General features: G+C 37.9%; 1 protein-coding gene across 3 annotated transcripts in view; it reads right to left on the bottom strand.

The window, feature by feature from the left end:
* The window catches only part of ankrd11 (ankyrin repeat domain 11), a 166205-nt gene extending 141199 nt beyond the window's left edge, over nucleotides 1-25006 (bottom strand). Inside the window, exon 1 of one of the 3 annotated variants that reach the window (XM_077201489.1) lies at nucleotides 24200-25006. The gene's annotated coding sequence lies outside the window, so the exon portion shown is untranslated. The remainder of the gene's footprint in view (nucleotides 1-24199) is intronic. The other 2 variants (XM_077201488.1, XM_077201490.1) reach the window with 2 other exon arrangements.
* Nucleotides 25007-25391: the final 385 nt, after the last annotated feature.

Raw genomic sequence — 25391 nt, 5'->3', positions numbered from 1 at the left:
AGCTGAACCCTGCTGTGCTGGACTAGAGAAAGCACATGAACATGAGCCGTTCTGGTCTGAACCCTGTAGAGAAACCACTCTACCCAACAAAAATATTCCCCTACGCACAACTGAATTATTCATAATGTAAAATATTCATCATGAAACTGTTGTTTACGATTTTAGTCAAGCAACTCAAACCGTCAGGTAAAAGTGCAACAAACTAAAGCCGTACAAGAGACATGGATATAGAGTACTGTGGAAGCTACCAAATTATAATTATTCTGTCCTTATCAGTGAACCGTGCAAACTGGGTTAAGTCCTGTGGTGCGCCATACAAATTGCAATTTAGTAAATGTCAGTACATAAATAACTGATTTTTACATTAGAGAACCTTTTGCAACTCATACTTGGTACAAGCCATTGAAAACCACAAAAGCAGTTGGTGAGCTAAAATGAAAGCCTATGCTCGATGAAAATAATCTCTGCTTCACACACAGAAGACAAGTGTGCTTCTATTAAAAGCTACAGAGCAATGTGGGAGTTTGGCACTGGAAAAACACGTGGATTCTATTATGGGCAGAGAATTCGACAGTGGTAGCGGTACACAAACACACTATAGGGCTTGCTGACAAAAATCTGCTTCTCCCAGCAGCAACGGCACTTCAAAAGCTTCTGTAATCAGCACATAGTAGATGGAAATGGGGAGAATTAGAATTAGCTTTCACCAACTCATTCAATCACCTTTCTGAAAAATCACTACAACATGCATATAACATCTAGGCTACAACACTATTAAAAACATAACAAAAAGCAGCGTTTCACATACATTAAATAATCTGTCCCGCCAGAGTTGCATAATGGACCGAAAATATAACTTCTCATAATAACATAAAAGGTCGTTAATGTAGTGTTCTGCACCATTGCTTTGGTGAAACACGTCAAGCGAAGTAAAAGCAAAAGCGCAGTATGGCTTTGTGCCCTTATTAAATAGCAAAAGACAGTGATTTAATTAAATAAGTATGGAGTCTGTTTGCGCTGCGTGTTTCAAAGTGAAGTGCAGACTAGGGCTCCACGATATTAGGGAAAAATTGCATTGCGATATTTTATTTTTCTGCAATATATACAGCGATATGAAAACAATTTCACCAGATGACTTGAATAGCTCTCTTTGGAAAGAATGAATCATCTGAATGACTGGGGTGATTTTGTAATGGAGTAAATCTGCATAGAAACTATTATAGTTAACTAATGTAGTGAACTAGAGTTTAATAAATGGAACCTTACTGTAAAGTGTTACCGATTTGTTATGTCTCGTGAGTTCAGTGTGGGACAGATCAGTTGTTTTAACCATTCATCAAAGTGAATCCGTTCAAAGGAGTCATTAGTTCGCGAATTGGAGGTTTCATTAACGGATCACGGCACACGTTGTGTCATTATCCCGGCAGTTAGGACATCGCACAAGATTTGTCTCAACACAGAAAACATTATCACTGGATAGATTTTTTTTGGTTTTGTTTATTGAAAGTGTGGTTTATCTGAATGTGTGGAACGCTTTTCAGAGAAGATTTTTTTTCAGCACAATTCACAACCAGCGGTAGTTCAGGAAAAAAACATCCGAATGCTTCACGTGAAACGTCGGTCTTCCGACCTTTTACCATTGTGTATTCTCAAAGATACAGAGAGAGAGCAAGACAGTTTGAAAACAGTGAGAATGCGCGCACGCAACCGGGGCTCTCTCTCTCTGCTCGTTCTCTCAGCGGTCAGTCATCTATCACTCACCGTCAAATAAGGCTTTGGCGGGACAAAAATACGCTTTGGCGGCCGCCAAAAAAATGTTCAATGCAGGAAGGGCATTCTGACTTTATTTTGAATTGTCGTGTTCGTTCAAGCTCAGAAATAAGAGAAAGACCACTGATCTTTGTGTCTGCCCGGCTCACAGAAAACAACGCACAAGTTCCAGTCTTCTTACGCTTGATGTTTAAACTGACAGGACTTAAAAACACATGCAAATGATAAACTTTCACTATATGATGGTTAAACTTTGCAATTAATCCGCGAATCGAAAGTGCTACGAGCCGGGGATCTGCTGGCCCGTACTGATCATGAATCACGGATCAACTATGATCCCTAAGGCTACTTACATCGCACATCCTGCGATGTGACTATCGTGGATGCGCACATCGAGATATCGATGCTAAAAAAATACATCGTGCAGCCCTAGTGCAGACTTTGCTCACACGGTCACCTCGTGATCTGGTGTTTTCCACGTCTCAGTTCACAATTAATGAATGCATTGAACTCAATCTCTGTATGTGCTGCTGTGAGAGTTTAGCGAGCATTTGGCAACATAGCATACACCAGTTACGTATTATTTTCACATTTGCATTATTTCCAACATTCTTGTGGTAAGATAATTTCAGCATTTCACTAGATTTGTAATGAGACTCGTTTGTAAACCGGTTTTCACAGGAACTGTAGTTTTCCGCCAAAATAAACATTCAACTGCCATTTACATCAAAATGAAACCTGAAGAGTAAAAATATTACTATTATATTCTAATTACTTTGCTTCCTTAAACACCAATTTGAATGTAAAGTCAATTTGCACGCTGGACATGGGTTAGAGCTATTAATTTTGAACTTTCAAAGTGCACCAGATAGACACATTTAACTTTAAAATGTACACAATTTTCACCCAGGGGGGCATGGACCCCAAAATACTGTGTGAAACACTGATTATGCAGTCAGAGGGTTAAGCAGTTCAAACTAGGGATGGCGAAAACTAAAAATTTTCTTGACCGACCACCGAGCCTCATTAGCCGGTTGAAACCGGTTAACCGATTAGTTTAAAATATGCCACGCTATTTGAAATAACAGCCATTTGGAGCCGCGCCTGCAATTTCGCAACTCTGTCGCATCGCTCTCTGCCTCCCGCGTGCACACACACACACACTGCCCCGGCGCCGCGCTTCCACTCACGTCACTTTTTAGATCCCTTACAGCGCGAAACATGAGTCCTACAAACGCGGCGCCGAGGAGCTTGTATGTAATCGGAGGACAAATGGCTCCTTAGTTTTGAAATGGTTTGGGTATGGTGATCGCGTTGAAAATAAAGGCGTTGGTCTAGCCTTAGAAGCTCATTTGAAACATTGCTGCGGCTCATTTAAGAAAATGACAGCTCCGAGGAGACGCCGCTTTAGTTTGAGGTAGTGCTAACAATAATAAAGAAAGATGATCATCATCACCTTATCTGTTACCACTGAAATGTAGATGTAGCCTAATGTATTTATACAGTATTACTACTGTATTTAAGCACTGTATCACACAAGTTGCAACTTACTGTGTCATTCTTTTTGGTGAAATGGTCCCACACACTACGTTTCTTTACACGCTTCATCCTGTCGTCTGCCCTGGCTCTAACCTCTAGTGTTTTAGCCTGTAGCCTTTACTTTTCGCAAACCTTGTGAGCGCGCGAACCCAAACGCTGTGACCTCGCGCCAAATGTTTTTATTGCTTTATTAAGTACAAACAGGCGAGTTATGAAAAATTTAGTGTGAGGGATTTGTTCACTTCACACAAAAATATCTTGGAATGAGATGGCTAACTGTAGTAGCATTTAGTCCACTGACTATAATAGCCTAATTTAGAGATCACTTTTTTTTTAACCGACTACCGACAACTTTGATCGGTTAACGTTGAGACGGTCAACCATCGGTCAAACGGTCATCGATTAGCATCCCTAGTTCAAACAGAGCTTAATCTTACTATTTTTCCCATTTATTAAAATCTTTTGAAGCAATACGATAGCTTTGTGCAAGCAAAATCCAAAAAAACGTTCCCCTCTATGACAGCTCTCAAATCTCATTTACAATTCTGGGTAAATTCAACACTGACAATGAACGACATTGGTCACTCTTGTTTGAATTGGTAATGACAACAAACCTGGTGTGACTGTGTTAAGATGCTTTTATGGCACTTTTTGGGTCTTGACAATTTTGCAATATGGAAAAAACATCCTTGACATTCTACTATATAGCTGCGTTTGTATTCCATAGCAAAAGGAAAACACCATCACATTTTATTCACAGTTAATTTTCGGGGTGAACTATTCCTTTAAATGTAAAATTCAGTGTAAATAGCAGCATCAGGCTGAAACGGAGCGTTTAAATCTGAAGCTCACCCAAAGGCTGTTAAGATGCCAGATGGGCACAGCAGCCTGTTGCTATTGAAAAACACTCCCATGCAATCACAAACTGGTTTTGTGTGCTGTTGCACCAGGAAGTCACAAGTATTTGGGTTCAAAACAATCTGCGATTGTCTTCACCAACCCAGCACCAAAGGGGAAAGAGAAAAGCCCTCAGGGTTTAGGATGACAACCTAACCAAACCAGTCTACTCGTAAAGCAGTGGAAAATCACTCACCACGTTCAGATTAGAACTTAAACAAAAAACAGGCAGGAAGTTTGTTTTTTTACAAAGACTTCATACACATGCTACATAGCATCGAAACAATGGCCTTCTTTGGGGTTGATTAATACAGATTATTAAACATTTTTCACTCTAAATAAGACGTACTGTATAATTTACAAATATTTAAATATTTGGTTTTAAATGAGAATATAAGAATCTTCATGCAGTTTATAGTGACAATGGATGCAAAGATCCAAAAAGGACTGAAAAACACCAAAAGGGAAACATAAATAGACCTTATTACACAAGCACTACTATATTCCATGTCTCGTGAAGCCATATGAAAGCTTTCTGTGAGGAAAAGACAAAATTTTTGATCGATATAGACTGATAATCGCGCCTTCTGCTGAAACACTCAAATCTCATTCTCCCACCTGCATTTTCTATGCAGCTCATCACATTACGACACAACAGCAGCACTTGAGCTTTTCCATCAATGGTGTTAAACCCGGTGTGATGCATCACTTTTAATTTTCAGTTTCTTAGCTTTTTCAGGGAGAAAGATTCATAGTGAAAAATGACTATCTTAATCTGTTCCTCACACAACATCGTATAGCTTTAAAAGACCCAGACTATTTTTGTGTTGTGTCATTTTTTCTTTTTTGAGCTCGACGTTCATGGATGCATAAATATAACTAAAAATTATTTTGAGTTAGGCTATAATTTAAAGAAAAAGGCATACAGGTTTGGATGGACACGCACATGTGTAAATAAATCATTTAATTTCTTTGGTAAACAACTACTAGGGCTGCACAACTAATAATTTTTTTTCTAATCGGTATTACAATTACGGATACGATTACATAATCGGTCACAATTACAACAACAGAAAAAAATATTGAAAAGGAGTAAAAGTTTTTCAAGTAGTGTTTTCAGCTTGTTTATATTCGTATAAAAATGCTTCAAACAATGGTATAAAGCTATTCAAAATAATCGTAACTAATAATCACAATTTCAAGGGAGTAATCGACAATTATGATTTTGGTCATAATCATGCAGCTTTAACAACCACTTTAATAGAAATTTGTACTTTCAATGTCTCTTTCAATGACCATTTCAAAGGTGCCGACAGACTACAGACACTCAGTGTGAAAGAAATGTAAAATATGGCATTAATTCGCTTCAAACAATGGTATAAACCTATTCAAAACACCAATGTAAATTGTAATAATCGTAATTACAATTTCAAGGTAATAATCGACAATTATGATTTGTCATAATAGTGCAGCCTAGGGCTGAGGCAGTATGGATTTTTTCTAACCACGGTTGAAAAGCAAGATTTTCCCGCGGTATGGCGGTAAACCGCTTAAAATAGCCATGACATTCATGGATGCATAAATATTCTTCAAAATTCTTTTGAGTTATAGTAAAAAAAAAAATTATTTTTTGCTAAACAACGACTAATTTGAAAAGATAGTTTAAAGTACAAATTTCTATTAATGACCATTTCAAAGGTGCCAACAGACAGACAGACAGACTACAGACACTCAGTGTGAAAGAAATGTAAAAAGCTGAGTAGTGGAAATGAGCGCAGTGGTCGAAGTAGGGGTGCTTAAAGCCTTTGTGCGATGCACTAGGCACCAGGGCTGCCGAAAACAAAGAGGTGTCAGAGCCCCGCAGTGGACCTCCTCTCTTTGGTCTTTGGTTAGGTATGCTTTTCAGTCACGCACAGGCCTCCCCCCCCCACCCCTTCCTGTCCCTGCATTTCAATGTAAATAGGCCGATTGAATGGCTGCAGCTGCCCCATCAAAAGGACAGTGGTGCTAAAGGGCCCAGTCATTGAGATTCAGCCGAGCCACGCTTTCCCACCCCCAACATCACAGAAGAGCCGAGCGGCAGACCCTAGGAAGTGCTCTTCAGTTTAGAGAACGGCCCCGTGTAAACCTGAGCAAATGTGATCCTGAAAGCAGCGCTCATGTATAAGGTTGGCAATCAAAAATCAAATACTTGGTCAGGATAGGATACTTGTCATAAAATTTTAATTTTGATTCCTCTTATCGATTCCTTTGTGAGCATGACTTTAAAAGCGAGAGACGACTCGCGCTGTTTTCTGTGCTGCGCACACACATCCAAAATGTGCGCACAGAAAATGTGTTTTAAAGTGATGTTAAACCATTAAAGCGTGTGGCGACTCGCACGCAACTATATTGGGCAACTCTTAAAGTGACAGCAGCTGCCGTCTCTATAATAGCACTAATCAAACAACAAACGAATTCACTCGTTCTTGACTGAATAACTTTTGTTACTATGTTTAATGTCTATTTTATTTATAAAGTGCAGTGTTATTTTACATTTGATTACAGGTGCTGTACCTGAAAATCTTAAAACACTGTTTACTTCAATCGTATCTTTGTTCGGTTGTATCTATTTGTTGCGATTGCTAATTTCTTATTTGTTCTTTTTTAATTACTGAGTGTTTATTGTCTTTAAAAATGCTCTACATTTATATTAGTTAGGTTAGTTGTTTTTCTATGGTATTTTTAAACCACAGGCAAACATTCCTCATGTAAGTGTTCTTTAGACTGTTGATTTCAGTTCATGATACAATTAAATGTTTTACAATAAGACTGATATCTAGGTTTTGGGGGGGTTTTTTGCATTATTGGAATCGAAATAAAAATCGGAATTGTTAAAATTCAAACGATACCAAACCCTACGCGTAAATGAAATCTGCGAGATGTTCGAGAGATGGTGCAGCCGGACACAAAGGTAGTGAATAAATCCGGAGAACATAATGCAATTGAGGCAGGATATTTTCAACTGCTAAAACCATTTAAAAAAATACCAGGATCAAAACATTAAACTAGAGCTGCAACTAATGATTATTTGGCTGATTAATCGGATTAAAAAGACCAATTTCCTTTTCTTATTGACAAAAACAACATTTCCACACCCTGGCCAAAGCTGTCCTTCAAAACAAATTTGCCAATTGAATGCCATAAAAACATAGTGAATATATCTATATCTACGGTATGTACAAAAGAGCTATATACAAAAGGACAGTTTAAATCCCTACATTAAACATGAAGATAATAAAGATAATAAATAAAATGTATTTAAATTAAAATTGCAGCAGGACACCAAGGTAGTGGCTGAATCTGGAGAACACGAAAAGCAATTGAAGAAGGATATTTTCAACAGCTAAAACCATTTTGGGTATAAATTGAAATTCTTAGAAACAATAGAGATAAAACGGTATGAAAAGTTCATATAATTGTGAGCATTTTGATCACTATAATCATATTACAGGGCTCGTACAGATTCTGTAAAATGAAATTCCACTTTAAATCACTACTTTTTTGGTGTTCAGGGACTACAATCAGAGATCTCACTTATCAAAAAGGTAAATAGATCAATAGAAATAAAAAAAAAATTAAAAAAAGGTACAAATAAATGTACAGCACATGCAATGGCTGTGGTAACTTTAACCATTGAAAAGATACTATGACAAAGAAATCGCTTTTCTTATTCAAACTGATTTTTTCTCCAATGAATATATGATTGACCTGAAGAATGAAAGCTGTATCATATACTTGAATAATTATATGAGCAATATCACGCTTATAGCCATGTGAAATGGCTCTATATTACGTTTCATTACATTTCAAGGGATGAGTAAAAATGCTAAATGATTATAGCTATATTATCTGCTCCATAAATAATTCTAGATACCTTATTATCTGAATATGCTTAAACGTGTGGAATGCACATTATCTTATTTTCCATCAATCAACCAGTTATTTTCCATCAACTGGTTAAAATATACAACACTGCTACAAATTCGTCTGACAAAAACGGCATATAGGCTGAATGAAATTCAGAAAATCCACTCTCTGACAGTAGATGGCGCTTATGGAAAAGCAGAAACAGAGCCGTTCACAAACCAGCACCGCGCTTATCGTCTAAACACTACTTTATTAGACATTACACGGACGGGAGATGAAAAGAAAATGCCATTGAAACTTTTCTGAAGACAGAGTTAGTCCCTTTCAGAGATGCATTCATATAATTCTTTCATACATTCATATATTTTCCACCTAGCCTCTCACAGCTTTCCCACGTTCGCACTCAAACTGAAACTTAAACTGAGACGGTTGCTAACGTTGCTTAAAGCTGGGAAGTAGCCTATTTATTTACCACGTGTTTTTCAAATCGCTGTAATCAAATACGGTTTATGTGATAATTAAAATATGAAGTGGTAATACAAACTGCCGGGAATTTTATCATGGTTCATGATTAAACTGGTAACTGAGTCACCCCTAACATACAAAACATGTTTTACCGGTTTCATCTGAATAAAACACAAGTGTAAATTGGGTCAAAGGGATAGTTCACCCAAAAATTTGTTCTCACCTACAGTATATAAGTTGATATAAATAGCTCACCCTCAAGTTGTTCCCAAACCTGTATACATTTCTTTCGGTCCCACTTTATATTAACTGGCTTTAACTACTATGTACTAACATTGAAATTAATAATTTCATACAATTGACTTATTGTGTACATACATGTTTTTATATTTTACTTACTTATGTACTTATATTTTTAAAATACCTGCTTGTAACTACAGCTGTAATTCATTTATGTAATTACATTTACCCTTCCCTTACACCCTAACCCACCCTTAAACCGACCCATACCATCACACCTGTCCACACAAGTGTTTTACAATACAACATCAACACAATTAGCAAATTGTACTTATTTTACGATGCAAGTACATAGTACTTAAAATCCACTTATTATAAAGTTGGAGCTCTCTTTCTTTTGCTGAACACAGAAAGTTGATATTTTTGATACATAAACAGGGTTTTTCGCGGGTGGATGAGAGATGAAGCATTAATGTGTTGAGTTTAATAAAGACACGGATCTCACATCACGGTCAAACGCAATGAACGTGCGTCACTCTTTTACTTGCGTTTTCAACAACGTAATTCTCTTCAGTGAAAACCAATCAAGGAAATATGGCAGGACTCGACATTAACGCTTGTGTTTTTTTTAAGGGACAAGTACAAGAGAATTTTACTGGCCCAACCAGACAAATCACCTGATTAATACGTAGCCTAGGCCTACCTTATGTCGCCTACTGACGGTAACAAAGCTGCGCTGTTGAGGCTCGCGCAACCTCTCAAACAAATGGCGCAGCACACAAAGAAACTCCAGCAGTAAAAATTCAAAATGTGGAGTGTGTTTATATTTATAACAGATTACATAGTGCATGCAGTTAAGCAACATCACATGACCAAGAATGATGTTTTCCTGAATAGGCTACTATCACGATTGAAAATGTGACACTAATATTATAATAGTTCAGCAAACAAATAGTTAAAATTAAGTCGCGTTTTAGATGCAATATTAACGGTTTTTGCTCCGTTTCAGCAGAGAAAATAGTTCCAAACATCTCACAGAAACACTAACCGCGTTTTCATTACTGAATACTGGAGAATCGGTTGAGTCAAATATTCAATTGCCCATTCATAAACAACCACCTAATTCTGAATAAATCAGCCGTTTGAATGAATGACTCACTCATTAAGACGGTCACTTACCGCCGGTTTAGTTTTAAAGTAGCATTCTTTTCAAAATGTCTTATTTGTGTATAACATTTTTTTTTAAACAATCTCAATCTCATTTAATACAGTTGTCATTTTTCAGTGTAAATGATTTAATTTGATTGGTAACAGCCGTATAGTGTCTTATTATTCTAATTGAATTTATTGATCAGATTTAGGAATTTGAAATGAAGCATACATTTAATAAAATTAGGGGGAAAACGCCCTTTATAAAGATTCTGCTAAGAGTGTTTTCCAACAGTGATGTAATGAGTGACAATTTAACTTTGAAGGGAGTAAAGCCTCTTTTTAGGATATTAGGGATATGTAATTTTGCCAAAGAAGAACTTTTATTTTAAATACACTTTAATTTTAAAGCAGCTTACTTCAGTGTGATATGTTCCTATGTCATCATGCTTAACACTGAGAATTTCCATAATTATTATCTGATGATCAGATGCAGATATCTAAACCAGAGAATAACATGTTTGAGCGGTTGACGTGTGGATGATGTATTTTTAACACCAGATTAAGGTGAAGTTAGAGCTGATCTGCACATCTCTAGTGCACAAGGCCTAAAGCCCCCGTTAAAGTTCAGGTACAAGTCAATGCACAGACTTTGTTCAATTTGCACACTGAAACGTGGGTTGGAGCTCTTCATTTTGAACTCTCAAAGTGCTCTAGATTAACGAATTTATCTTTAAAATGTACACAATTTTCTTACGGGGGGTTATGCCCCCGAACCTCCCTAGAGATACCACGGTCCAAAATTAAAAATCGAACTATCTCACTATTAAATAGGGCTGTGTTGAAAAAATCGATTCACCAATTCTGAATCGATTTTCATATTAATTTCTAAAGATCGATCCGTAACTCAGAGGATCGATTTAATAATAGGCCTACATTTTCCACGTTAACTTTAACTTGCCGCGTCATTGAATTCACGCATACGCGCGAGGTGGAAGGACATTACAACAACGAACAAGGCGGTCAGTAACGTTAAGCAAGCGGTTGCTTTGAAACCTCCAGAAACGCTCAAAGCTGCGATCTGGCACCATTTCAGGTTTAGAACAAGCAATGCAGAGAACGAACTGACAAAAGCAAAGCAATTTGCAAAGCCTGCCAAATGGAGGTGAAGTATTGTGGAAATACTACTAATCTCAGGAACCACATGATGCGACATCATCAAGACATCATATCCAAGCCCGCCACTGGACCGCAACAGATGACACGGAAACAAACTCTACAACTGCCAACTAATTCTGCACGCTCTGTCAAAATAACTGAGGCGATTGCGGGCTTCATTTGCAAAGGTATGCGCCCGTATTCTGTTGTTGTGAACGTGGGATTCAGGCGGCTAATGAAGGTAATGGAACCAAATTATGTCATTGTGTCAATGCATTTTTCAAAAACACTTATCTAAATCTCGAAGATCAGATCAAATCGAATAATGATAATCGATTCAAGATCTTGAGAATCGGAATCGATTCTTGAAATTTGAATCGAAACCCAGCCCTACTATTAAAATACAATCAGTAAATATGATTGCGATTTTACCACGTCCGACCTTGTTTAGAGCCAGGAAAAACCCTGCATAAAACCCTGCAGCTCAGTTGTTTGTTTTTACACTGCTCATATTTTAATATTCATTACTCTGTATAATGAGTGTGTTGTAGGTCTGTGTTTTATTGGTTGTTGTCTCCCGAATTCCCAACCTCTACACTCCCAATTTTTCCACAGCATTACACGCCTATTTCTTGAGTCATAAAAAAAAGGAAAATGATCGGTAAAAAAAAAAAATAGCTTATGCCTAATTTATTAGTTTTCCCCTCACAACGCAATAATGAAAATTTTATTATGAAATTTATTTATACCATTACACATGCCTGTTTAGATTTGCTCAACAAAACCCCTTATGACATCATTTGTAAACTTAAATTTGCCCTTTTAATATGAAATACATCACTTTTACTACTTTAATATAGTAGTAAAGTAGTAGTAGTGGTAGAAATATTTTGTTGTATAACGAAGCCATAAGATATAATATTACTGTAGACTAAGAGCATACTATCGCACCTATACACAGGTTTAAGAGATAAGCCTCGGTTCAATAAGAGCTGATACTGAAAGATCAAAAGAAACCAGAGTGATAATATACAGACTTACAGAGAGAAGAAATGCGGCAAAGAAGAGAGCAGGGGAGAAAGAAGTGTCTCCTTTGATGTATGAGAGTTGGGGAGAAATGTTATCAAACGCACTGCAGTGGAAGCACAACCTGTGCCCAAGAGAAGAGGCGTCAGGCTGAGAAACATTCAAACCCCAAAATCAAGTGCCCCGTCCCAGGTGTTTGTGGGTGGATGCCATGCAGCACTGCGTGCATTTGTGCTTTTCCAGAGAGAGAGAGAGAGAGAGAGAGAGAGAGTGAGAGAGAGTGTGATAGAGAGTGATAGAGAGTAGGGGTGTGCCATATCATACCGTCCACGATAATATCGGTATACATTTTTACATGATAAAAAAAGTGTCATATCGTGATATCAATGATATAGCGACGCGATGACGTATGGCGCATATACGTTCCCTAGCACGCACAACAACAACACCTGTCTGAGCGCGAGAGCAGCCTGTCAGCCTCCGATGACGATTTAGCAATGTCACAAACAGCTTGAGTGTTCAGCGAGGCTGCTGACGCGCGCGTTTAGGAGTCGGGACATGACTGAATGGTCTCTTGCACAATCGGGCCATCAGTGCATCGTAACTAAAATTTATAATTTTCAAGTCTTCTTAATTCTTATCAGTTTAAACATTCAAGCGGTTTCAAACATTCTATCCAGTAAGCTACTCGCGCACTCTCTGAGAGAGTTGCACTGCGTGCATACATAGAGTACAGCTCGCGAGAAACTGAAGTTATTTTTCGCGGATTATATCGCTTTAATGGGGGGAAAAACACAAAATTGTGTAAAACTTCCGGTCTTGGTAAGTATACTCATAAACACAGTCGGTGATGTCTAAAACGCATGTGACAGTGTGACAGACAGTATAATGGAAACAGCAATGGATCCGTGCACTAGCTGTAAAAGTGACAGCCGCCGTAGGCTATGCGTCTGTCATTAATGTCGTCAAAACAACAAAAGATAGCTTTAATTGTAATGAATGAGAACTATTAGCCTATGTATTTAATTTAATCAGGAAACAGAACTAATAGACTATGTGTTATTTTACATTTGATTACTTTATTATGTTTCTGTAGTATTTCTGAATACTGGTGTTAGACCTACACACATTTAACAGATTTAAAGATTGAAATCAAGCTTCCTTGTGTTGTGTAAACTCTTAACAACAAAATTACCACATTGTAAAAACGCAATGAGTGAGCAAACATTTAGGCGAGATAAACATAATAAGAAAATTTTCAACAACAACAAAAAAAAATTCTATATCGTCATAAATATCATTATCGCAAATATTCTTGAAATATCGTGATAGAATTTTGAGGCTATATCACCCACCCCTAATAGAGAGAGAGAGAGAGAGAGAGAGTGAGAGAGAGAGTGAGAGAGAGGGAGAGAGAGTGAGAGAGTGAGAGAGACCCTCTCCAGCTGGCCTGAGGATATTAGGGAGATATTTTATACAAAATTTGAAATACTTTGCCCTAACTTCACAAAATTAAACAATAAAACACAACTTCAACATTTATTAGGTGAAAAAGAGATTGCATCCTACTAGCATCAAGATACATTGATGCCGTCACAAAAAGAGTAAGTCGACTAATCAGTGATGTGCACTCTCACACACACACACACACACACACACACACACACACACACACACACACACACACACACACACACACACACACACACACACACACAGACACAATTCTAAATTGTTCATAGAATTCTAAAATGTTGATTAATTGTTATACTTTTTTAATGTATGTATATGTACATGTATGATGATTCACTGTAAAAAAGTAGAAATGCTATGGCAATACATTGAAACAATTGTCATGCCAATAAAGCACATTTTGAATAGAATTGAACTGAATTGAATAGAGAAAGAGAGAGGGATTCAAAGAGATTTATATGGCATCTGGCTGTCCAAGGAGTATAGAGGGGTCTATAAAACATTTACACCGCAAGAGAGAAGTGAAACGTGAGAGAGGAGAGTGAGCGTTCCTGTTTACAGATACTAACACTCTGCAATGAGGAAGGGGAAGGCCAAAGGAAACAGCACACAATAATGTCATGTGAGAAGTGTCTCAAACCACTACTGTAGAGCACCAGCATTTCTAACTGGGGAAATAAGTTTAAAGGCCCCCTGAAATCAAAATAGAGTTTTTTTAGCTTTTACTATGAATATGTTATCCTTAAAAGGAAAGTTTAGCCCATGATTTACTCACCCTCAAGTCATTCTAGGTGTAAATGACATACGGATTCGACTTAAGTCAAAGTGCAACTTATGCGACGCACTGCTGATATTTACGTTACGCCATGACGACGCACTTCGCTACTTCCGACGTCAAGTTTCGTAAGATGCACCTCAGGCGTAAGCAGAATTCGTTTGGCCGGAAGCTATCATTTTACTTTGTAACGTTAAATATTAATATTTTTAATATAACTCGGATTGTATTCGTCTGAAAGAAGAAAGTCATATACACCGAGGATGACTTGAGGGTAGGGATGGGCATGATTAATCGACGATCGATTATTGATCATTAAGAATTTCGTCGATCACGTTAATTTGTTATCGATTATCATTAAACTAATGCTGCTGCGTTGCGTAGTGTGAGTGGAAAGTGAACGTGTTCCCCGGGCTGGTCAAGTTAGCGCGGAGGTACCTGTGCATCCCGGCAACGTCAGTCCCCCCAGAGCGGGTGTTTTCAGCGGCTGGACTGAAGCCTTGTTAACACTCGACGCGTCCGCTCGAGCGCGAAGGTGAGCGCGGCAAAAATGACGTCATTGCGGTATTCGGTGTTTCACAGGCGAGCGCGTCGAGTATAAACGCCTCGTCTGTTTGGGGAGGTGCGCGCGCAGTCTGTGGAGACTCGCGCTGCAGAGCCAGGCGAAGGTGTAAACGAGGCTTGACGGTCAGGTTGCGGTCGCGTCTGACCTCAGATCATGTCATCAACATGCTTATCTTTCTCACCAAAATCAGTAGACTGGTGTAGAAGTTGTATGTGAGTTACTAGTTATTTTTTATGAGGCTTTGTTAAGTAGCCTAGCCGAATTGATTGTTACAGTATGTAGGCTAATTAATCTCTCTCACGCTCTTTCTCGACTCCGTTCTTGGATAGTTTTGAGTTACATTTTGACAAAACCTGTCAGATCTAAGTATTATTATGTTTTTGGTTAAGTTATTGTTTAACATGATTTTTTTTATTATTTATTATTTTGGAACAAACGAGGGTCTCTGTTTAAGAACGCCAACTCGCAGCTGCAGGTTCCGTTGCTTCCGAGCACCGCAGCGCATATATCTTCAAGTTTAGCCTAACCGAACGTCCAGTTTTACTGCCACAAGTTGATCATCTTGTAATAAAGACCTAATCGAGGAAAAACGCGCTGTATTTTTGTATTTTCATTGCATTTTTAATTTATAAAAATAAATAATGAATTTGAATATAAAAATATGAATGATTAATCGATAGTCGATCGTTAATTCTCCCGACGATCGACTAAGAAAATTTAATCGAATGCCCATCCCTACTTGAGGGTGAGTTAATTATGAGCTAATTTTCATTTTAAAGTGAACTATCCCTTTATGCTTATGAATAAGCTGATGTGTTCCAAAATAATGACAAAATGCATCTTGCAGGTAAAAAAAATATCTAAATTAATACATAACCTTGTATGAAAATACCATATGAAAAGTTAATGCAGGATTTAAAATGTTTTAAAACGACATAAGGGCACCAATTTAGTAGATAAAGTGAGTTTCTTTTTTTCAACATCGCATCATTTTACGTCAAGCGAGGGAGTTGTGTGTGTGCTCTGCGTCAGCTCAGTGCAGAGTAGGTTGGTATTCAGTAAGAGCTACCTTGTTTTTGGTAGTTTTTGTATTTTAATTTATCATCGTCATGGTAAATTATTGTGTTTGTGGAGATTGCAAAAACTCCTGCCTGTCAGGACATCGAGTCCACAGGTTTCCTAACAAAAAAAGGACGATGCTATCTGTCTTTCGTGCCTGGGTGCAGTTTGTGCAGGTAAAGAGACGGGATTTCTCTTCATCGGCTTCGAAAAACACGGTCGTGTGTAGCGTTCACTGTTTCGATATGATGGAGTTCAACATAGGATGCCGAAGCAAGAACTGCCTCGCATTTCCCACACAACATCCGCACCTATGGAACAAAAACGTGTATCAGGAATAAAAATCTCTCTGTCTCTCGATGAGAAAACGCTAAATTTAACGTTAGTCTGGACGATTATTAATGAGCATGACATACGCCTGATCAGCTACACATTTCCATGTTATACAATTTAAATAAGACAACATCTCTATTGCAAATGTAAACCCCACCATCAACGCAACGTCATTGCCAAAGAGCAGCATGTACACACAAATCGGATCTGAACAGTTGCTATTAACTGATAAACCATGATAATAATCTGTACAATACTGTGAGCACAGTGTCGTTAGCGAACGTGTGTATAAGCTAACACTCTCTCACCAAGACAGCTGTCCTGTTCTCCACTGGTTCTCCTCACACACACCTCAGTGTGTCTCCTCTGAGCGTTGTTCTGTCTAACATTATATATGAATAGGCCGCTCTCCCGCCCGTTACGTCACGCACATTTTCAGATGCGGAAGTAAAATTTTCTCACAAAAACAACTCGAGAAGCCAATGTAGCGTATTTCTAAGTATAGTTTAAAGAAAATCTAGTTCCTACATTATTTTTCTATACATTGACTCGTTGGGTCCTCTAACCTGCAAGATGCCCTTTAAACTAAACGCTATTGGCTAATTGAAAAGGGGGCGGGGTCATTCAACGTGTCCCGCCTTAGCTTCCTGTTTCAGAGGAAATTACGTCAACGCATCTTACAAAGGTGCGTGTTCCAAGGCACCTCAGTGGCCCTTTATATCAACATTCATTTTGATTTAAAAGTTAGGCGAGTAGGGCTCCAACAATAAAAATGAACGAAAACATTTTGCCATTCAACAGTGACAGGGCTTCTTTTCTATTGCACTCCATCTGTTTCGATGCGCATGCGAGTGCCGGCGAAGTCGTTCAGTTGAAGTCTGTGAGGATTCGCATGCTGTCAAGATGAGCCTTTATACAGACATATTTTTAACATTTACAGATAAGGATGTAACTGCCAAATATAAGTTAGCTTAAGCCATGTCTGAAAAACATTTAGCAATACACAAAGCACCTGACAGAGAGTTTAAGCAATTAATATACAACATTCTCATGTTTTGGGCCACTTGGATTGTGAACTTTTCCCATAGAAGCTTACTCTCTGACCTCCACTTTTTATCTTCATAGAAATAATCTATTCGATTATGTGTCTGGATGAGGTTTTCCATGCACAACGTAAAAGTTTATTTTTCATTGTCGATTATTATCGAATAGTTAATGCAGCCCTATTCCCTCTTCTCTGCATTTCTCCTCTTGTCTAGCTGGCTTAATTTGTCAAAAAAACCTGGCTTTGTATATTACGAATATTATTGGCTCCTTGATTAATTGCTTTTGTAAGTCGCTTTGGATAAAAACGTCTGCTAAATTCATACATTTATTGGTGAAATATGCCAGCATTAAGAGGTCAACATAATTTACCAATCATGTGTCATTACTGGACTCTTTCAGGTCAATCAGGTTTCAATTTGTGTCAATAATAGATTAAATTATACGTCTTAGGTTACTAATTTTTTCAATAACACTAAGGCTACGTTAAATACATCAATGAGACGATATATCATCACATATCCCATGCAGATTCGAGTATTGATACAGCTGCTTCAGCAGCACAAGTGCAGTAGTGGTCCACACTTAATATGAATTAAGGCAAGGCGATATGGCCAAAAAAATCATATCTCTGTATTTTTTGGCAGAATGCCGATATACAGTAAATATCTCTGTTTTTTTTACTTTTTTTACCCAGTGTTGTCCTAAAAACAATGTTCATATTGAAAGCTATGAAAACAAATGTAATCAAATACATTGTAGTTAATGTAATCATGTAGGCTATGCTATAGACTTCATGTAGCCACGCCCCTTTTCAGCGCCGTGCTCGTTGTGTTCAGTCTTCCGGTTTGTATTTCCACAGCATGAAGGGAAGATCTTACGGATTTATAAATGAACTGATTTATTAACGAACTGATATGAAGGAAGATATCAAAATCTTCCTGGTCCACTTCACCAGCTAATTACTCTTCGACAGAGATGCCATAGAAATATAAAGAGCTACCACAAAAAACAGAAAAACTTTACAGTTTCTGCGATCCTAAAAATACACTTGAAATTGTACATATGGTAACATTTTATATCCAACTATTTTAGCAAAAGTAGAATTACTTCACTCATATTGTATTGCGCTCTGTTTGTTTGGTGCACATGCGCACAGTTTGTGAAGTTTAGTGGTGACGTGCTTAGATAAGCCTCATCCAATATTGACAGCAAAATTTTTATATTTGCATGATTTTCTTCACATTTACACATGAAGAATATACCTGTCAAATGTAAGTTACGCACTAAGGCTAACGCGTCTCACAAATTAAACTAAACTATGAAACTAAATAAAAATTTTTAAAAAATCTGAAATTAATGAACAAAATATAAAAGAATTTATTAATAATAGAATTGGCTACTACATCTTGGTTCAACTTAACCCAGAAGTAAACAAGTGAGGATGCCAGATACCAAGGGTTTTACCAGATACCAATTTCCAAATCAGCGTTTTACACTAACAAAATACAGTGATACTCTGCCCAGAATGATACTAAACTTTCCCAGCTCGGCAACTATGCAAAAACACACACACACACTCCACTGAGAAAGAAGCATTATCATGTTGGAATTCAGAGATCTTCAGTGCGATATTCTGCTCATAGAAAAGTGTAATGCAGCAAGCCTGTGTTCATTCCCGTGGCTGCTTGTGCTATTTGCTGCTCCTAAATCTGCCAGCAAACCGTTGAAATTAACTATAAAATAAATCTAAACCTCTACAATTGTCTACAAACATCAAACATTCTCTGTTCCGCATTAAATGTCTGGGTTTGAGATAGTACAGGATTTCTTTCTGGTTATAACTGGAAACATGACCTGGAGATATATTGAATAGCAGCTATATCTCTGTTTTAGCTTTTCGGGAGAAGCTTCTCGTCTATTATCAGTTTTCATAATTGTAGAGATAGATTAATTAGTACCAGCAATGTGCACATTTCTAAGCAGAGATGCATCAGTCAACCTGTTATGAATCAGATTTTCATTTTATTTTGGCTGATCTCTATTCTGGACTTGGGCACAAACTGCATTGCATGCCATTTATGTGGAAACAGGCATTACAAAAGCCCTTTTTTCCACTGTCGGGCCAAGCCGTTCTCTTTTCTTAACCGTTCCACTTCATCCGTGCTGAGAATTCCAGGGCAAGAACGGTTTGTAATCGTGCCGTACTGTACAAGGCTCAAGTGGAAACATAACTGGAACCGTTCCTTAACAATATCAAAGGCTTTTCATTCAATCCGTCTGCTGTTTTTGTTTTGTGCAGGTTTTTTCCATTCTGTTCTTGCTTCAAATCTCAATACAATCAAATTTCAATAAAAAACAACTGCTCATATTACATGCGTGTAGCATCTTTGTTTGGATCGGAATGCAATGGTTTCCTCCAATTTCCTCTGTTTAAGGCCAGTTTGTCCAGTTATAGAGAAATAAACAAAAACTAAATTGTTTTAAACGGGGGGGGGGGGGGGGGGGGGGGGGGTCAGCAAACGGTAAAAAAACAACTGAATCGCCCATGAAACATCATGACCGATGCGACTCGTTAGCTCATTTTAAAGTCAAACTTAAAACTCATCTTTTCAGAATTGCTTATCTTCCATGATTAATTTGTGCACTCAAATCTAGTTCTTTTTTATTGCTATTTTTTATTGCCATTGTTATTTACTGTCATTTTCTGTTTTAATATTGTTATTGCTGCTAATTGTTGTATGGTGACCTTGAGTGATTTTAAAAGCGCCTTAAATAAAATGCATTATTATTATTATCCCTATTTCTTTTTAATTCATTACAGAGGGTACACTACAATTTCTGGGCTTAGACGGTTTACAAGTAAACTACGCAAAATATTGCACCCAATGTTCAAATTAAAACTATACAGCACCAGCACTGAACACAATATTCAATAAACAAGTGTTACACTAAATTCTGAAAAGGAGAAAATTAAGTCAATAATGACCTATATTGCGATAATGTAATATGTATAGTGATTTTGTTGCCGAGACCCAGTCCTCAGTATGAGAGTGTCCTGAGAGATATTTTGCAGACTTGCTTTTCAAAATATAAATTACAGAAATTCGATTTGAGATTTTTTTCCATGCCTGGAAAAACACTTTTTGCATTCCCTCTTATTTCTAGCTTTCCCACTAGCGTGGGAACCGTGAAAAGATCTAAACATCATGTAGTCACTAACTAGTAATAAACAAAGCACTCAACGAACAGCTGCCTCCAAACTATTCGGCATCTACAAACCAATTGGCCTGGAAGCACATTCACATACATTTACAACATAATAGATCACTTAACTTGCTGTCCTTAAAGGTAGAGAAAGCAATTTGTTTTATAAACGCTTCTTGTTATACTGGTTGAAACTCTCATCACATTCTGATAGCAATCAATAATAGAAGTGGTCTAAATATTAAAACATGTACATATATCTTCTGAGGATGTCTCAGGACCAAAAACTTAAGGCTGGGTATTGATAAATTTCACGATTCGATTTCGATTCAGTTATTGCTTGTATTTCGCGATAAAATAGACAAGTTTGTTAGTTGTTTACTACAATTAAACACATTAAAAGTAACTTATTAAAGGTGACAGTTAAGTGCAAATCTTACTGTGATTATGGATGCTTCACTACAAATAATGAGAAGTTCAGGCAGTAACAGAAAACAGCAAAGATTAAAAGATATCGAGAATAAGAATCCATATCAGTATCAATTAAAAAGGCAAATTGTTAATGATTAGTTTGCGTCCACACAGCTGACATGTTTATCCGTAGTAGTTTACCCGTGAAATAGACGCCATCCTGCACTTTTACAGTATTTGCATGTTCATTCATTGACACGTCTCCGTCGTTTTCTCTTTCTGGCTCAGCCATCAGCGTTGTAGCTTGATATAGATGAGAGCTTTGAAAAAGCCAGATATTTTTCAGTTTGACATGCGTTCCTGACGTGGAAAGCTGATCATCGCTGTCCCTGTGCGTATTTTGTCGCTCGCTCGAACACAGAGAGGTTTTTTTTTCAATGCAAGTTTGCTGCGTGTCGTCTCATTTTATTACGTCAACATAAAAGATGTGATGGGCTACTCATCACAGAACATGCAGGTAAAAAAGGCATGCAATATTTAACCATAACATGTACATTTATATTGACGCCAATGGCGATCTCTGCAAAAATATCACTCGCAAATTAATATTTAGTTGCAGTCTGGAGACCTACTAATTGAATCAATATCGGTTGGTAAAAATGAGAATGGATTTTTAAAAAAAATCAAGAAAGATATTTTTTACCCAGTCCTACAAAAATCCAATCCTTGCAATACGTTTCTATGTCAACACTATCAATTGAATCTGCAGCAGTCATGTGGTACAAGTTATAGATCTTTAAATTGTTTACAATCATTATTATTGTAATGTTATGTGGTTTGAGGCATGAGGTAATTTAACGCAGTCTCTCGTGACACTTTGAAGACTCTTCTGTGTGCGTTGATGCGTTTTGGAGGAGGTGTGGCTTTGTATTAAGGGAGGGTGGGATCTCATGCTTTCAAAGCTAACTTGCTATTGCTAGCCTCTCAGAAATTGCCTACCCTACCTTTAAAGAACTGTTCATGTTTACAAACAGTAAAGCTGAAAAAAGCAAGCCAATGAGGAACACTAGGTCAAAAAATGCATGTCTCTTCAGACCTAAATATGTCAATTCTCATGGTGACGGAGCATGGATTAGTTTCAAACCCAAAAAATACTTTGACACCATATATGCTGACCTTTATAACACCACCATCATACATTAAATAACATTTAATCTGCAACTAATGGAGATTACCATGTTCCATAAGTCAACGGCACAGAATTCGCTCTCGCATTGAGAAAGACAGAGCAAATAATTACGGTTGAGTATGACTGCCATCATGAATGCCAAGAAAAAGCATTCCTGACCCCACACCCCAGACAAAAGTGATGTCCCCTCTCTGCCAAACAATAAGCAGGACTCTCACAACACAAGGGTAGACAAACAGGCCCGACAACCTCAGACAAACACCCGCGGATCTTCAGCTAAATCCCGATTAGTGCTTTTAAACCACCTTCTGGTAAACAGTCTACAAGTGCCATAAGTCAACAGAGTTTCACAGTTGCGTAAGAAGACTCTGCATAAAAGTTGTGCTCAGAAGAATTAAACAAAAGTGAGGAAGGGAAGGATGTAAAGTGGCAGCAGAGTATGTGAAGAGAGAGAGAGAGAGTGTGTGTGTGTGTGTGTGTGTGCTAACGCCCCAACGCCGCAGTGTTCTTCCACTGCACCAACACCAGCTCTGTTTACTTCATCACAAACTTATACAGATTCTCTCTCTATCCTTCAGATCAGTCTTTAAAGAAGTATTGTAAGGCTCTGCTTCAGTGCAACTCCTCGCTGAAGTAAACAATCACACTACATAATGTCTAAACAAGCACGAGTCACATCCACATGCAGTTTTCACAAAATGTGTTTTCAGAGCCTTGGCTTCCTCACATCACATAGAAGAGATAGTGAAGTCCAGGTCTCTTACTAATCTCCTGAAGCAAAAGCAAGAAGTTTGCAATGAAAAGCATTTTCTGTGGTAAAATAGGGATGCAACTGAAAATTTTAGCCAATACACATAATTTTTTATATTTGAAAGCCGATAACCGATATGGTGGCCGATAAATCTAAATCCAAATGTTTATATCAATTTTGAGAGCCTGATTACTAAAACAAAAGTCTCATCATTAAAAATCCATATCCCATAATACAATTATAAGGATGTTCTCATTATAATTTTATGTAGCCTATATGACAGACTTGCACTGCACATGTTGCACTTTACTGTATTTTCCTTTTCAATGTGATTCCAATCCTATTTCCAGCAATTCATGGCAAATATTGCGCATCTGAAGTGTCTCAGCTGAAGGAAATAATCCATTATTTACCAGCTTTAACATATCGGCCACATTTTTTGTTGAGCCGATAACATAAAAAAATGAACATATACTGATATGTTGGCCGATATATCGTGCATCCCTAGTAAAATAGTATGATTGTTGCACTGCATCTGCCTTCACTGATCTTGTGTGAATGCTATTATTATACTACAAACGTAGGTGTTTTTTAAACATAAGACAATTGAAAACCAAACCAAAACTGAATACATATCACCAACATAATATAGTCAATACCATAAAAAACACAACTAATCATCACAACTGAGTGTTGCAGTGATCTAATATTTATAGTCAGAAAGGTGCACTGGTAACCCAAAGCAATTTCTTCTTATAGCTTAGATATTATCCCCATAATCCCTGCAACCATATCAGCACATAGGCAACAATATTTCCTCGTATATGTGCCCTTGAAACATACATATATTAAGCTGCCCATCCCAGTGGCTGAATTCTGCAGAGCCTGTCTGACCGTATCCGATTCCCAGAGAGAAAACGACAACATGACGAGGATTATTTTCATTTCTCCAGCTTCACACGCTCGCCTTCAGTTACTACAAACCTTCATAATTTTAGACCTACACAAAGCGCAGGAACGAATGCATTTGCACAGTCTGACAAAAAATATATAGATTTTCAGGAATACGCAAACATTTCCTCGACTTCAGGATGGGGGAGGGAATCAAACTCCCGTTAGCAAAGGGGCTAAATCCGATAGCGGGCTAACCGTGAAAGTCGACGCCTGAGAGGACGTGCAAACGGTTTTCCGACAAGAAGTGGCCTTTAACCGAAAACATAGATATTTCAAAATGCTTACCTTCTTTAAAACGTGAACTACATCTACAAAATTATACTTGGTATTCCTTCCCGATGCTTGTTTTTCCCATTTGAGGCCTTCCACTTCAGCAATCTCCGATGCGGGAACATCCGAGGCGCGCGACGCTCATCTCAGTCCGCGCTCGCGCCAGCGTGCTAAAGCTAATCACTGATTACCTCCTCACAAAATGCGATGATTAAAACCTCTCAGGGCTCCGATGAAATGGTCAGAGAAATGGTTATAAGCTCTCCATCCGTTCCTTTGAAAAAAATGTCTTAGTAACGGTAAGTTTGCTGATTTGGCTTGATTTTGATGTGTAAAAATAAAATTCCGCTTCAAGTTAATCCTCAACGTCCGACTCCTTCCGAACCGTTTCGACTCGCGCTGACGAAGAGTGAACGCGAGCTTCTGAGACGCGAGTTGTGATTGGTCGACGCGTATGGGAGGTCACTGTTGCAACGGTGAAACTGGCGCCATTGTGGCTCTTCCGAAGGAAGCCTCCACGTTGTTTTCTTTGGCGATCTCGAGCCATAATGGCGTAGACAGTGGCATGTTTTTGCGAGCTCCCATTTGGGTGAGAGGAAAATGGAGAACCTGTGTGGGAATATGTTGTAAAGTTGACTGAGTTCGTTTTTTAAGATACGAGTGAACAGAGCTAAGTATTCTTCCTTATCCGGTCTTAATTTAGAATCTGAAACAACTGTTTATTGCCATCTAAATCGTACTTTTGTAGTATTATAAACTGCTTGCCGATGACGGATTGCGAGCTCATCAGCTACAGCACGTGTTGATGGACTTTAGTTTGGTAAATGTATCTTAATTGTGTTTTTGTTTTAATTTCGATTTGACGTCACAAGCTTGTGACACCGATTTCTTGAAGAGCAGAATAACGCAATGGCTCCCTCTGCTGTAAAGAACATATAATTAATTTTCTGAGATAGTTCTTGCCATAATTATACTCAAATATTCTGCACCCCCCACTTCATATCCCAACACTAAGACATCTGAAATCTCACAGGTCCAAACAAGCCAGATGTGAAATCTTACCACAATAACAAAAGGGACATGACGACCAACCAGGAAAAAAGGCCTATATATATATATATATAATATATATATATATATATAGGCCTTTTTTCCTGGTTGGTCGTCATGTCCCTTTTGTTATTGTGGTAAGATTTCACATCTGGCT

Source organism: Siphateles boraxobius, unplaced genomic scaffold, assembly GCF_051911475.1.
Source record: "Siphateles boraxobius isolate OS27281-9 unplaced genomic scaffold, OSU_SipBor_1 48, whole genome shotgun sequence".
In the NCBI taxonomy this organism is placed as follows: Eukaryota; Metazoa; Chordata; class Actinopteri; order Cypriniformes; family Leuciscidae; genus Siphateles; species Siphateles boraxobius.
The sequence above is the reverse complement of the archived record's forward strand: the minus strand, read 5'-3'. Positions and strand labels throughout refer to the sequence as shown.